Here is a 15503-nt window from a genome sequence, read left to right on the forward strand (position 1 = left end):
GAGATATTCTAATTATTCTATTCACCCCTCAGCCTTCATGCTTTTGCTTTTAAGAACATGATAACAGTAGCATTTCCTCTTGCGATACTGTTAGTAGTATTTACCATTACAGAAACGACTTTGAAAGAAGCATTTGTGGGAAAAAATCCCTTACTGCCTTTGGAATACCCACAGCTCCCATTCAGGATTCCAGACAGAAGATGAGCTGTGCGCCTCTCAATGTGAGTGCTTTCTCAAAACATGTCAAATTACATTAAAGTTCAATTGACCTATAAGTGTCCTCATTCACACAAAAGGGTGACCCGTTCTTCCTCACACATTCAAAGGCTTTCTAACAGATCTGACACAGGGCTTTCTCTCCCAGGGAGATGCACTTGACCACAGCTCCCCAGTATCCTGTCTATCAGTCACCTGCTTCAATCCCCCCTGCCTGGCAGAAGGTCCTTCTGTCCACCAGCATAGATGAGACAGACCACAGTGGTCAGCACGATTAAATTTCAGCGAATAGCAAGCCTGAAAATGATCTTCTTGTCTAAACATGACTTAATTCACAGTGAGGCAATAAACACGCTTGTAATTAAGCCCAGAAACTTGTTACTCAGGAATGAAATGTGACATTCATGTCAAAAGCTTCTGTACCATTTCTAGTGGTACTGACATATTCTATTCCAGAAACAAGAGCTATATAAAAAAAATACGAATTATGTCAAAGAATTCAAGGTGTTAAGCTGTGATCACCTATATGTTTATTAAAAAAACCTGCATACCATCAGGTTGCTGCTACATAACAGATTTTTCTATGTTCATTTTTTGCTAGTCAGGAACTGAAAAACACTTTCAGGCATGTAAATTCTTCTTCCAACATCAAAACAAACCAACCTACTCTATTCAGTTTCAATAGTAACATACACTATCTTGATAAAATTTCCTTTTACCTTTTATTACTGCTGTAGCTCAAGTGTCACCCTTGTATTGACAGTAATAATATACAAAGTTATTCCTTTTGTTTCCTGCTCATATACTTTCTGATTAATGAAATGCAGCACAGTATTTTACTATGATGAGCTCTCACTGCAAAATTCTGTACCAAAGATTAGGCTGCAATGCTGAAAATGCAAAAAAAAAGAGATATAAGGATGCAAAGTGAGGCTGTGAGTAAGGCATGAAGGAAAGTCAAGGGCCGATTCTGTTATTTCAAGGAAGATGCACAATCTAAAATGGTACATTGCTTGTGACAGAAAATGGAAGTTTTTTGGCATTGATACTAAAAGGAGACAACAGCTCATGCAGGTTTGTTCAAGGTGTCTTTCTCTTCTGTAACGTAGGAAGTGACTGTAGAGTAGATCTACGTAACGTTTGCACACACAAAGAAATCTCCTTTAAATTATGAATTGTCACTTCGCTTTTTCTGGCAAATTCTTCTCTAAAACTGTGCTCAGCTCTGACTGACCTCATTGTTTTTCAAAACCAAAGAATACTAAGGTTAAGTTTATCATTTCCAAACAGTAATTTTATGCCCTCTCTGAATGGAAACTCCATTTGATTCTTGGGGAAAGCCAGTGAGCAAACTGGACTGTCTTCACTGAATGAGCAACATATCTCTCTAAATGATGGTCCTCTTTGCTCTGCATCAGTTTTAAGTATGTATTAATATGTTGATACCCGAAAAATCTAAAGTGGATTATCTTAATTTATTCTGAAAGTTCTAAGCATCAGTAGGTCTTGTGGCTCTAGTACCAGCAAAGATCTCTCGAAGTGATTTTATTGCAGTGCATTTTGAGCTTAGAAAAACCTTGATTTTCATAAAAAGAGTGGTTAGAGTTTATTGAAAATCATACTCCTTCAGGCTTCATAACCTAAGAACTGAAAATGACCTCTTTTGAAGATACTAGATTGGATCATCAGAGAAGAGTAAAGCACGTGAATTAAAACAAATGCTTTAAGTTTCCAAGGATCCACTTTTTGTATGTATGTACCATGCTGCATATATTTCTAGTCATTCTATCAGAACTATTCAAATTTTCCTTTTTAGACTGAAGAACAGTAGCTTCTGGTCAAAAAAAAAAGCACAGCGATTACAATAGCTTTTACTCATATTCAGGCAAGTACATTTGCTAACAGTAAGGGATCTGAGAAATCTTAATTAACTATACTATCAAACCCCTGGATGAGATCTTTTAATCAAGAGTAAGGAAGTATCACCAACAGCAGAAGGGAAAAGTACTCTGTCATTCGGAATAGATTTTTCTCCTCTGTGACTGTTCCAGGGGATGTATTTTTTTCTCAATATACAGGTGCTACTCCATCAAATTCAGTAATGTTATACGTTAAGACAAGAAGTTAGAGTAAATATGTAAGACAGTGACAAGACCAGTTAATTACTTCTTGACATGTATTGTATGGACATGAAACTTGGCTATATCTGATGATATAAAAAATGCCATTCTCACTGGAATGCTGAAACTGGAGCGAATCACAATAGTAAAAAATACTTCTCACAGCAGTATTGAACATTTGGGAGGGAAACTATGTCAGTCTGGCTACAAGAACGCAGTATCAGCAACAGCCACTGTCAAACAGCCTTCATATTGCTGGTATTCATTCACAGTTGAGTACAAGCAGTTTATAGAATCATGGAATCACAGAAATGTTGGAAGGGATCCACAAAGAACAATGAGTCCAACACCTGGCTCCACACAGAAGCACCCAAACCCTGTGCCTGAGAGTGGTGTCCAAACACACCCTGAGCTTTGGCAGCTCAGGGACATGCCCATTGCCCTGCAGAGCTGAGCCATGCCTACCTCCCTCTGGGGCAAAACTTTTTCCTACACCCTCCCCGCAGCTCCATGCCATTCCCTCTGTCCGGGTCCCCAGAGAGCAGAGCTCAGCACTGCCCGCCTGCTCCCTGTGAGGAGCTGCAGCCGCCATGAGGCCTCCCCTCAGCTCCCCCGCTCTAGGCAGATGCCTAAAATTCAAGCATAGCACTACAGCACCATCAAAGCATCCTCTTTGGGATGGCTGTTCATTGAAGAAAAAAGGGAAAACAACTCATCAGCCAGAGTCTTACAAAGCATACTTAGGAGGATTTCTGGTCCAATTAGCATTTACTAATCGGTTAATGGACTATATGAATCACCGAGAAAGAAAATTCCCACACAAAGAAGCCAGATGTGAGTTCATACTCGTCCAGGAAGAAAAATGATCTTTAATCAAGCTTCTGGCATAAAGGGCTGCTGGGACCTTACATTAGAGGACACCATCACAAGGATGGCTTCCTTATTCGTATCTTTTCATCAGAATTTTCTTGTTTCCATTGTGAATCTCTGAAGAATAAATTTATAATTTCTGCTCATGTAGACAATTTCATCTTACAAAGCACTGAACATACATGGTGACACTGAAATAAAGCCTTCCTTTCCTTTTTTAACTTCCATAACAGAAATAGAAATGCCTTACCTTAGTACTTAATGTTTTTTACATTAGTAAGGGAGGACCTGAGATGCCTAATGACTATGCAAGAGCTTCGGATGTTTTTTTTTTTTTTTTTTTGTAGTACTCTAATACTAAATTAAAAATACAGAGAAAACTTCCACAACATCAGATTATGCAAATCTACAGACGTGATGTACAATGCATTCCAAATTCATAGCAAGAATGTGAGGAAAACAAGATAAGTAGGTGGCATTGAATCTTCTCAGAAGTAGGAAGACAAAAGGTAGAATGAGACACAATTTGGTTCACAATAATTCCCCAAACCTTTTTAAAAACAGAATGATCAAACTGCAACTCTGAACCTCGCCTTTTGGCTGATTAAAACCATCTCATTAGCCCACACAGGATCATCATCATAAGACATATTAGTCTGTTCTCACTGACAGTGACTTATTGCCAACTCCAAATTGAATATTGATGTTTTGCTATTGAAATGTCAATGGAAAAATTATACATGGCTCTCTAGAGTCAATGGCACCTTGAGATTTAACTACACCTACAACCAAAGGAAGCTCAGTAAGTCAGAACTGGCCAATTCAGATAAAAAGTATGTTTTTAGGTCACACCTAAATGCTCTTCGTGAATTCTGTTTAAAAACGCCTGTGTGTGTGCAATGGGGAAGCAACAACTATTATCTTGCATAAGAAACTAATCTAACATATGTGATGGAGAAAGACCAGTACTTGTCTGCTGCTATGTCATGCACAGATGCTTCAAAATTTTACTCATTGTCTTCACTGCCGTTTCTTCAGCTGACATTGAGCCAAATATACCCCAATTCAACAAGTGTTTATGCATATGCTTAAACCTTCATTAAATGTGATGCAACTTAATCATGAAAAATATATTTAAGGTCTAGTAAAATTATGGCTTTGGCCATCAAACTGCTGATCGCTAGTGCCTTCCCTCGTTTGCCATTTTTGAAATCTCAAGATAGACACAACCTGTGTGACATAACACAAAGTCTTGGAAGCTGCACTGGCTCCTCTCTGAAACTCACTGTCACCCACACTTTTCTAACAAGTCCTGTTGTTCACAGCTGAACAATCTACATGGAAAATCACTGTGTTTGGGGTTTTCCTTACAACAGGATTTTTCCTACTGTTTCTAGAAGGTGAAATAAAAATGGTGAAAATGTGCAGCCTTTTTCAGTATTTACAAATAGCTTCCATCCTGAGAAGGTGCCTAGAAGGAAATGCAGTTACTTTTCTTTTTACAATCACCACCCACATCTTGTAGCCATATTTCACTCACAGCAAAGGCTGATTCACCTTTTTTCCTCTCCCTACTAAAGAAATACAATACACCGAAATGCACAGCCTTGGGGTTCAGCTTGTTAAATAAATGCTGAAGAGAAGAATATTCACTCCCCCTTCTTAGGTGCTAGGAAGGCTGCTAATTTTATTTTTCAAAAGGGCCTATTTTCCACCTTGAATATATAGCTCATAGTGGCACTTCTATCAAGAGGGGGTAACTCTTCAGCTCAGCAGTTCATTTAAAACCATGAATTTGCAGCAGCTTTTGCATAGCTTCTGGTTTGATTCTTTTTAATATACAATAATAATAAAAAAAAAACTTCTGAAAACCTTTTTTCACTGTGCGTAAAAGAGGCAGTTTCAATAGCAGAAAGATTCAGAGAGGAATCTTCTTTCCTACAGACAACTAAAACAACTTTAAAGATTAAAGTCACAGGTGAATAAAGTCGTACAGGAGAGAGAATAATACTAAGTCTAGATCCTAAACTAAGGATGAGGAAGGTATTTAGGGACATAATTTTCATGGCAGAAGCAGCACTGTGTTCCGTGGTAGGAAAATTATCTATCAAAATAAGCTATTTTCCATGAAATATTTTCAAACTTTCAAAACTGAATTTTCTGTATACTTTACATGACTACTTTTGAAACACAAATGAAGTATAATAGAAAATTATAACTTAGAGTATTGTGAAGAAATACGTTTAAGAGCAGGAAGAAGACCCTTTCATTTAAAAAGTGTACTGCAATAATGTTTGTCAAACAAAGCCTTGTACATCTAACGGTCACTTTTTGTCTATCATCTAATAAAATCTTCAATAAACACAAAATCAACAAGAAACACAGAATGCAGAACACCTCTCCTGACAGGAAAAAAAAAAAAAGTATTCACATTCAGCTTTAAATCCTTAGGCTCTGCTGAATTCTTCATTCACTCAGATTGATGGAAATATAGGAACAATAACTTGGAAACTCACAAATAACTCGGATCACAGCACCATTTTCTTCTTTTCTGAGAGGAAAGCAAGCTTGCTAATGAATCCAAAGCATCATACTGTATTTATTTTAAGGCTTAGGAGTATTTTAATACAATTCATTGCTGAAAGTACCAGTGAGACAATAAGCAAGAGTATTTTCTTCAACAACTAGAGGTATTATAAGGTCACATACTTATATTATAAATTGTATAAGAGTATAAAATTAGAATCAATTAAAATGGAACATTTACCTTGCAAAATCCAGGATCCATGGATACAAGCAGGAAAGACGAAGACTTTACTGCCAAGGTTTCCAGCTCTGCTGCTCGCTTACTAGAAAACAAGAAGAGGAAAATCCATTTAGATTTGTAAATTGTACGAAGGTTTTAGAAATGGCAATGTTCTTATGTTCTTAGTGAAATTCCTTGAGACTGTCTGAGATCATATTTAGCTCTTTTCCAAAAAGGAACAGGAAAGATGTTGGAGCCATAAATGTCTCTGCTCAAGTAAAAAGTAGAGGCAAGTGAAAGCTCCCAATAATACCAAATAATACTGTGTATTCACTGGCGCTCATGGGGAGCAGGTAACTGCGTTAACCACAGCAGCTTAGAAAGCAGCTTACTAAGGGATCTGAAGGTGAAACTGACACAAGTATTACACTTAAAAGACAGAAAAAAATAAAAGTCTTTCCAGGAGGATAAACTTTTTTTCCATTGATGATGGAAGCTGGCTCCTCCGTAGCCTTTTCCATCCATGTCTCTAACGCTTCAGCCATGCCATATTGGATTGAAATCACAATTTTCCATCTGCCTTAATGGAACACATGGTAAAAAATCTACTCAAAAGCAAAGACATAGGAGTTAAGAAAAGTGCTCACAGGCTCTTTCAATCAACAAGGCCCCTTAAGTCTTCCAGAAAGGAAATGAGGATAGCAAAATACTTCAGATCTTGCCGTATGAAAATCGCCTTTCAAAGACCTGAAAAAAAAAATCTATGCACCTCTTCATAAAGCACACTATGGTCTGACAAAGATTAATTTGAAAAGTGAAATAACATCAAGAAAAAATAAGGAAACAAATGTACTTAACATTCTAGACTCCACTGCACAAAGCTGCTTCTCTGACAGAAGAACTTGAGTTCCTCATTCACCTCACCAGCACCTCCTCAGAGATAGCTTCAGCATGAGATTTGTTCCAGTTCCCAATTAGCTCCTTAGCATCTCCTTTTCAGCCATTTTACTCCACAAAGGCATGTCAAATCGGGTGAAAATGAAAACTTCATACATTGTCCTTTTTAATGCTGATCCACAATGGGATTTAGCTGAAAATATTACACGCTAGTCATTGTTATCTTGAAGAAATGAAATAATTCAGCAAATAATATAGAATTCCACCTCTAGGGTTTCTATGGAGAGCTTCAGGTACAGGGGGGCTGCAGGCAGTGGAGGCCTAACCCTAACCCTAACCCTAACCCTAACCCTAACCCTAACCCTAACCCTAACCCTAACCCTAACCCTAACCCTAACCCTAATGGGGACCCACTGCTGCCAGAGCCAGGCTGTGAGCAACACTGGGCACGCTCTGGGAAAGCAGACTGACGAAAGGGAAAACTGCTGCACAATGGCAGCTTGGAAAGAGGGGTGTGCTGTGTGAGAGAAGCAGTCCTGCTGGCTTCAAGGTCAGTGCAGGAGGTGCTCCAGGCATGGAGCGGCAGCTCCCTGCATCCCAAGAGAGGCCCATGGAGGTGCAGGGGAAAAGAGCAAAGAAGGAGCAAAAACTGTCATAACGTGAGAGCATGCCCATCTGTATCATTCTATGCTGCTCAGCATGGGGGCAGGAAGTGGAGGAACTGGGAATGAAAGAGTAAAGATAAAACTGCAAAGTAGAGGGTGGAGAACGGTGTTTGTGGTCCTTTTTTTTTCTCACCATCCTACACTATTTTTAACTAGCAATAAATTATGAGAATCTCTGCAAAGTTGAGTGTGTAATTGATAAGTTATCTCCCTGTTTTTACCTCCACATACCAGTTTTTTGTTGTTGTTTGTTTGTTTGTCTGTTTTTTGTCTTACTTTCTATCTATGTCCTGCTGAGGAGTAAGAGAGGCAGATGGTGGTCTGCCAGCCCACTCACTACAGCTTTTCTTACACACTCCTGGCAATTCACAGAATCACAGAGTGATAGAATATCCTGCATTAGAAGGGTCTAACAAGGGATTACTAATTAGTAGGGATTACAAGGATCATAAAGTCCAACTCCTGGGACAACACAAACATAAAACCATATGTTCTTGATTATGAAGGACAGACAGAGGTGTCCACTCCTAAGGACCAATGCTGCCATTAGGTTTAGGCCATTATTATGAGGATACGTAAAAGAAAAAAAGAAATTCTATTTCAGTTTTTCTCTGTGGTAAAGGCTACAACAGGACAATACCTCTTTGGTAAAAGCAAATATTTGATTATTCAGTGCATGTGCTCTATTATTGATTAGAGACACAGCTAGAGAGCAAAGAATTTAAAAGCTGTGCCACCATTGCGATGTCTGAGTTCATTATTTTTGGACCACGTTATTTGTTTCAATGAAAGGTATTTTCCTCCAAAAGAAAACACAGCTATGTTAAGAACAGCAATCTTTCCATCCCACTTTCCCACAGAAGCAGCAGTGCTTTCACACTGAGCTGGAAGAGTGTCTTGCAGTCTAAATACATATTCCACTGTACCATTCTATACGGTATTGAATTCCTGAATGTATTGTGTACTATTAAGCTAAATAAAGAGCAAGTTTCAAAGGTTCAGAGCTAACTCACCTGGTGATTTTAATGGAGGAGGAGCTTTACTTGAACACATGGCCTTTATTTTTTTCAAGTCTTCACTTCCTAGGGGATATTGTAACTATTTTTGAATTTTGTCTTTTGTTAGTTTGGATTCTACTCAGACTAAATACGGAACAAAATTAGAACAACCAAACAAAGCCATACAAATAAGCAAACTCACCACACCTCCAAAAGCTTTTTTTTTTTTTTTTTTTCCATTTATTTTATGCTAAAACAAATGGGAACTATTTTAAAAATTGCAGGCATTTCCCTTCACTTTTCACAGCAGACATCACAGATTTAAAATAAAGATCAGTCTGAGCATTTCGAGGCCAGGGAGAATTTAACTCTGAAGTGTGCTTTAAAGGACAATTTAAGTAGCCTAATTTCTGTCTTCTGCAACATGCACTAATACAGTGGAGTGTCAATACAAAAATCTATCTAAGGGAGAAGCTCAAAAATCAAAATCCAAATGGTAGAAATATCTCTGTCTCAATTGCATATTATTCCTGAGGGTAAACCCAAGTGGCAGTAGAGAACTAAAAGCAGGTAGTTAGGACTGATTGTAATGGGCATTCAACAAGTCAATCACAAAAATTTGGTATGTGTTTGTCTGGGACAAAGGAAGAGATACTTACGCAGATAAGTGACTGCCTAAATCATAAGAGACAGAGGAATTAATTATCTTCCTTGGTAGTGAGATGTCACTAGTGTCTCATCTTAGAAGGTGCCCTTGGCCCCAAGCTGCTTTTCAGGCAGTACCAAGCTGGCTATGGAGAATTGCACAAACTTACTAGTCAGGTGTAAAAAAATAGAGGAAATGCAGTCACGTCAAGTGTTCAGTGATGCACATGGAGCAAAAATCCCTCTCTATATGTAAAAAAATAGTGGACTGTATTCAGAATTGAGACCTAGGAGACCTAGAAAGCATGTCTGTGAAACCATCAGCTTAACAGCCAAGAAGCAAACCCAAGTGGAAAAAATTATGAGAGACAGATGAGAGAGGAGAGGCCAGAAGGAATGTCCAAAACAAACAAACAAAAAAGATGTTTTTGATTCATGGATTCTGCAGGTAAAACACAGAACATTTTTATTGATCACAGCCAAATTTTATGACAAAATAATCACCTGCAGGAATTACCCTTTGTTATCTCTAAAACACTTTACCTAAATCTGGGTATTGCAGTGGCCTAACTGCAATCTCAGTCAAGCTGATGCTTGAAGGAAAAGGACAACTGTCAGAAAAATAATTTTGGAAGCATCACAATATCAAACAGGAATTCACCAAAGCACACTAGTAGGGACAGCTTGGAGATAATACAGAGATTTCAGAGGGATTTTTTGAGCAAGACACCAGAGCCGTACAAAATGACTGAAGATTGTTTTGCCCTAAAAGCTCAAAATAAACATGAGCATCGGGAAAGTAAGTTACATGGCCTACATAATTTAAAACATAGCAAACATTGAAGGCCACAGAGTGGAATACATCTCCACATCTGTGAAATGTGAACATTTCAGCTGAACACAGCTGAAAAAACTTACTACTTTAACTGACAATCTGTCAAATATTTTGTATTTTAAAAAGGAATAAAAATCCTATTCATCCAATTAACAATCCTACTAATATAGCTGAGTGCTATATCTTGACAGCATAGTTAATTAGCTTTATTTATAACTTAGGGGAAAGGTTTCAGGCATAAAATGATGAATCCTTTTGGCAATACAATACTGTAATGTGGTCATGTGGTCATGTTTTCCCTCAAATAAAATCACAGACTTTCAAAAGACTTCCAATGGGATCTTACAGATGGTACACTGAGATCATCTATTTGTTTTGGAAGTGTGTCGTAGTTCAAAACTTAAAAATGCATATGTATATGCATATAAAAACATAACAATTTCTTGTCAGGCATTAAAGAACTGAACAAATAAAAAATCCCATATAAGCCTAGGGCAATCAGTGTGGGTTTGTTGTTTTTCTTTAAGCAGATGTATTAGATTGTTTGCAATGTACATTAAGCTCAGAAACACTTTAAAAACAAACAAACAAACAAACAAAAAAATGAGCTATCAAGTGTAGAATTAAACCATATCCCAAAGAGTTGGTACTGAAGAAATTCTTTTAAAAAATATGGTCTATAAACATAACTATAAACATGACTGACCATCAGATTTATGAATATGTAGCAAAAATCCACTTTACAGCCCTTAGCAGAGTTGGCAAGTTGTACCAGATCACTTTAGCCCACAGGTACTTCTCCACTAATACTTTCCTTCCAGCAAAGGGGAGTTTCACAGTAACGAAATGGAAGTGTAGCTTCATCAGAGGAGGCATGACACCCAAATGCCCACTGTTTCCTATCCAAAGTTACAGGACACACTATGCTCTGTATACATGTAATTGCATTTTAGAATTTCAGGGCCTGCACAAGAAAATTCTGAAAATTAAAAGCAAAACAAAACACATGAACACACATTAAAGTGGCTGCAACTGGAACTACCGAGTTTAAATTACAGAAAGAGACTGAAGTTCCTCTGGGGAAAAATGTTTCCACTTCTAAGGATAGTTTGGCACTGAAATGTACTGTCTGTGGCAGTTGTAGAACCTCTAGTACTGCTCTCATTATTATACTTAGATAAACATGTCAGAAATGACATCTATACAGCCAGATCTAGCACTGCAGGAGGGAGCAGGTCATACAGACTTGAGGATCCATCACAACTATCTTCCATGAGCATATCTATCATGTAACAATAGAAGCTGAGTTTGGGATTGTTTTCCTGTTTTATGATTTGACCTAAAACATAAACGTCATTAGTTAATTTTAGTTATCATAAGTGACTGAAATTCAACTGAGGCAGTATTTTCAGGCTTATAACCATGAAAAAGCTAATACAATTTGCTCAAGTTTCCCTTTTTAAATGTCCTCAAGAGTTTCATGTCTTTTAGTTTCTAAATTTTTTTAATCAGGATGACCTTATGCATGAATTTTGAAAACCAATAAATTTCAGATTTCTGAAGCCTAAGTGTATATTATCTCATTTTCTTTTCACAAAGCCCATGCACATTCACTGATGCTTTTGTTGAAAGTCAAGAGAATACATGCTGAGGCATTCTGCAATAAGATAATTAAATTTTGGCTTTCTCTTCATTTTTCATCATCATATTACCTTCAGTTAAAATTAATGCTGACTATGTTTAATGTTTAAGAACTGTTACAGACAAAAGAGATACGAATGCTTTCGTAATATTGACCTAAAATTCCCTTCAAACATTTCCTTCCTATGGCTCTCAAAAAATTACTCATTTCTCAATAAAAGTCACAATAATTGGTCACTCTTTGCAACAGCATCAATATGCCACAAGCAAAATGGAAAATATAAATTACCAGGAAGTAAGAGCAAAATTTATAAAAAGAAAGAAAATACTGGAATCCAGGAAACATGTAAATGCAACAGGTGATAAAATCATAGCAATTTATCTCTCTCTTTCCAGTGTACAGACTACACAATTCTTACTTTCATTTCACTACATACTGTACAAATGCTGTCAAGGTTTACCAAAATCAAATGACGCGTTACTGGAAAACCAGAGAGCAGTGGTGTTTATGCCACAACTACAGATAAAAATTGTCTGTAGATATTTATTTCAATGCCATTCCAAAATGAAATGTAAAAAATATCCATGGATTCCTCTTATTCAAAGATCTCAGCCATTTCATCACAAACCATTGCATCCTGTTGTATTGCATCACACTGCATTATTTCCCATCCCATCCTGTCCCATCCCATATCCTTCCATGGTGGGTGAAACACTGTTAGGTGTTTTACATGTGAGCAGACTTTCAGTATGAAAACTTGTCTAAAGATTGACAAATATTCTGAGTATTTCTTGCAAAGTATGACCCGTTAACTGACTTTTGGCAACCTGTGACAACACCACACAGCTCAGACAGTTTTTTCTTACAGTTGTGAAAGACCTCGTGGTCAAGCACTTTTCTGGAAAACATTTTTTATTTAACTTTGTTTAAAATTTTGAAGGCATTTATAAGCTGTTAAAATAGCTGTAATTATTAGGTCAACTGTATTTGTGAGAAAGTCAGGAAGACATACAGCCATTTATTAAACACTTGACAAAAGTACTAAATGCCAACTCATTATTGCCTTTCAGTATAAAAAACAGGAGGATAGATTAAACATATCACAGTGACCTGGACAAACATCTGAAACTACCAATATCCACTTGTAAAATTTATAATAAGTAATATATTCAGTCATTGCTATTAATTGTAGGTTTCAGTAATGAGGCAGGCAGATTTACTTTGCTGCATGGCAACTAGTTCAATGAAATAAACCACTGATAGGAAAAAAAATGGGGATTAATGAGATTATATGATATACTTAATGTAAAACAGTTGCAACAATCCATTTTATGAGCTTTTCTTGTCAGCTGAGCAAATAGGATTTGTCATGAGAGTAAAGGAACGAAACAATTCGAAAAGTTCCCCACTTCAGTCAGATATGTGTGTAGGTAAGATGAGATGAGAAGCTACAAAAACAGCAATTAAGAAAGCATTCATCTGTTTGAGCATAAGCTCAACAGCACTCTTGTATTTCCTGTAGTTGCCTGCTGCAGTCTTTGTTCACCGGATGTCTTCATTTGTCCACCTCTACTATCTCCAGTAGCAACACTGATCACAATGATATAATGCTAGTTTCTTATGTAAGAACACATATTTAGTTTTCTGCTATTCCAAAATCATTGTAAGTTAGTTTCAGATCTCAAGGACAAGTTGATGACAAAAACCAATATGCGTAGTTTCAACAAGACCTAAAAGCAGGCCTTGTACACCACTGCAGCAGTCAAAGTCAGGAAAAATCCTTCAGTTAAGCTGCTGATTGTTAGCTAGTCCGGGTCAGCATGCTTAATCTTTTATTTTTTACTCAGAAAGGACCTACGTCTCTTTTAGGTCAGAGAAAAGTACAAAATACGTGGATGCTATTTATTTTAGCCAGGGATACATTGAGCAATTTCCGAACCATTGGTATGGCTTAACAAAATCACAAAGTGTTCCTAAAATCCATGGAAACCGTCAGTGACAGAACTAATCAAGGGCTTACTTTGCTCACCGCTTCTCCAGCATACCCTGACGCAAACAAATTCGAGTTGCCTTGAGACTTACTCTTTGTCTTCCGCACTCATGGTTTTCTCCTTATTCACAGTCGTATTTGCAAGTTCCTGAATTAAAAAAAGCTACACCTATAAAATAAGGCAGTTCTCCAGCACGCATACATAAGATGTACTGCATTTTATAGCTATAATCTACCTGTAATGTAATTGATATCTTTTAGTAATATAAAACAGAATATAGAACTGTCACTGTAACTAAATCAACTTTATATGAATGTTCTTATACAAAAGCAAAATGTTATTTGACCTTGCACTTGTAAGATGATGGATGACTCAAGTGCAGATCTGATTCATTTTAGTAGGCTGTGTTTATAAAATACATGACATTTGTCTTCAGATTGGAGAACTGAGTTCTTGCCCCCAAGGTTTGAAGTAATCTTAGTGGAATTGTAGTCTGGAAAAGCGTACCAATACATTTATGCTTTCCTTACCCTTTGGCAACATTAGTTTCAGGATAAGAGCTCCAGCAGCAAATATTTTGTTCTGTAGTCAAGAGCTTGGTGCAGCTAGTCAAGCAAATCAAAACACTCAAAACTCCAGATGCTTCATTTCATGAATTCACCCCAAAGCAAACAGATTACCATCTGGGCATATGAAACAGAAAGATAAAATACACACTTAAACTAGTTTGTGTTTGTGAATACAGTGCATGTAGTTTTAGTACATATAGGAAGAATATTATTTTCAGAGCTAAAATGCTAGAAATTTCAAGTGTTTTCTGCCTGAGTAGTATCTGAGATATTACATTTTGATTGGAGGTTTTGGATGAACTCTTACATACTTTACTGGACTGGTTAACACTCCAAGAAAATACAGAATTTTGACCCAACACTATTGATAATATCTGGTCTAGTGATTTATTTTTCCAATCGCTTGTACTTCATTTCAGATATTCAGAAAATGTATTGAGGCTATTTAAAGCATATTACTTCTGAGAATGAACTTAACTGCCCCCCAAAATTGAATCATTTTCATGAGAGGCCTTTACAAAACCTTTTTCTTATCTACATACAGGTTAAAAGTTCACAGTGTAAATATATACGAAGCAGATCATAAACTCTTCCCCCATGATTTCTACATAAATGTACTTCACTCCTTACAAAATCCTGAAGTTATTTTTGCTTTGAATACCTATATGGAATTTTGGACCCACTGACAATCTTCCACCTAGTCTAGCTGGTCTTATACCTCACTTTTTATGTCTTTTTCCCCAGGAACACATTTCATTGCAGAATGAAGTTTGTGGAACAGCATGGCCTGAAATCGGCCATGAAGCTCTGCTGCAAAGAAGTAGTTAAAAGTCTGCACCATGGGACTAATGCAGCAGCAAAACACTGTCTCAGCAATGAAGGAACTGAATTTCAGAGATGAGATAGCCAATCCTTTTTGGACGGAGAAACTCCCAGCAAAGGCATTCTCTGTGCAGGTGTTTCTCCACTGTCTTGCCAGATAAACAAGTAATTGGAATGGTGATGCAGGAGGGAGAAAGGTTTCTGGCTTAGGAGTTTATGGACTTGGTCCAGGTAAACTGGGCTTGAGCTAAATGCTCTGGAATCTCTGCCACCTACCAGTACTCTAGGCTCTGTACTGGGAGAAGCACCTTCCATCTAGGAAACACGCAGACCCCGTTCCTATGTGTACTGCATTTGCAATAATGCAATGATACAGCACCTGCAAATTCCCTGGTGCTTATGATGTGAGCAACCCTTACATTGCTGCAAAAAACTCATTTTGTTATCTCAGCAGTGATTCCATACGCTTATCTCCATTACCTTTAGT

The 15503-nt window shown here is 37.3% G+C and overlaps 1 non-coding gene across 1 annotated transcript in view; it reads right to left on the bottom strand.

Annotated features, from left to right (window-relative positions):
* Positions 1 to 15503, bottom strand: part of LINGO2 — a 318294-nt gene that overhangs the window by 136280 nt on the left and 166511 nt on the right. Inside the window, exon 2 of the transcript XR_005842969.2 lies at positions 5974 to 6055. This is a non-coding gene — a transcript (leucine rich repeat and Ig domain containing 2). The remainder of the gene's footprint in view (positions 1 to 5973; positions 6056 to 15503) is intronic.

This window comes from Gallus gallus, chromosome Z (genome assembly GCF_016699485.2).
Source record: "Gallus gallus isolate bGalGal1 chromosome Z, bGalGal1.mat.broiler.GRCg7b, whole genome shotgun sequence".
In the NCBI taxonomy this organism is placed as follows: Eukaryota; Metazoa; Chordata; class Aves; order Galliformes; family Phasianidae; genus Gallus; species Gallus gallus.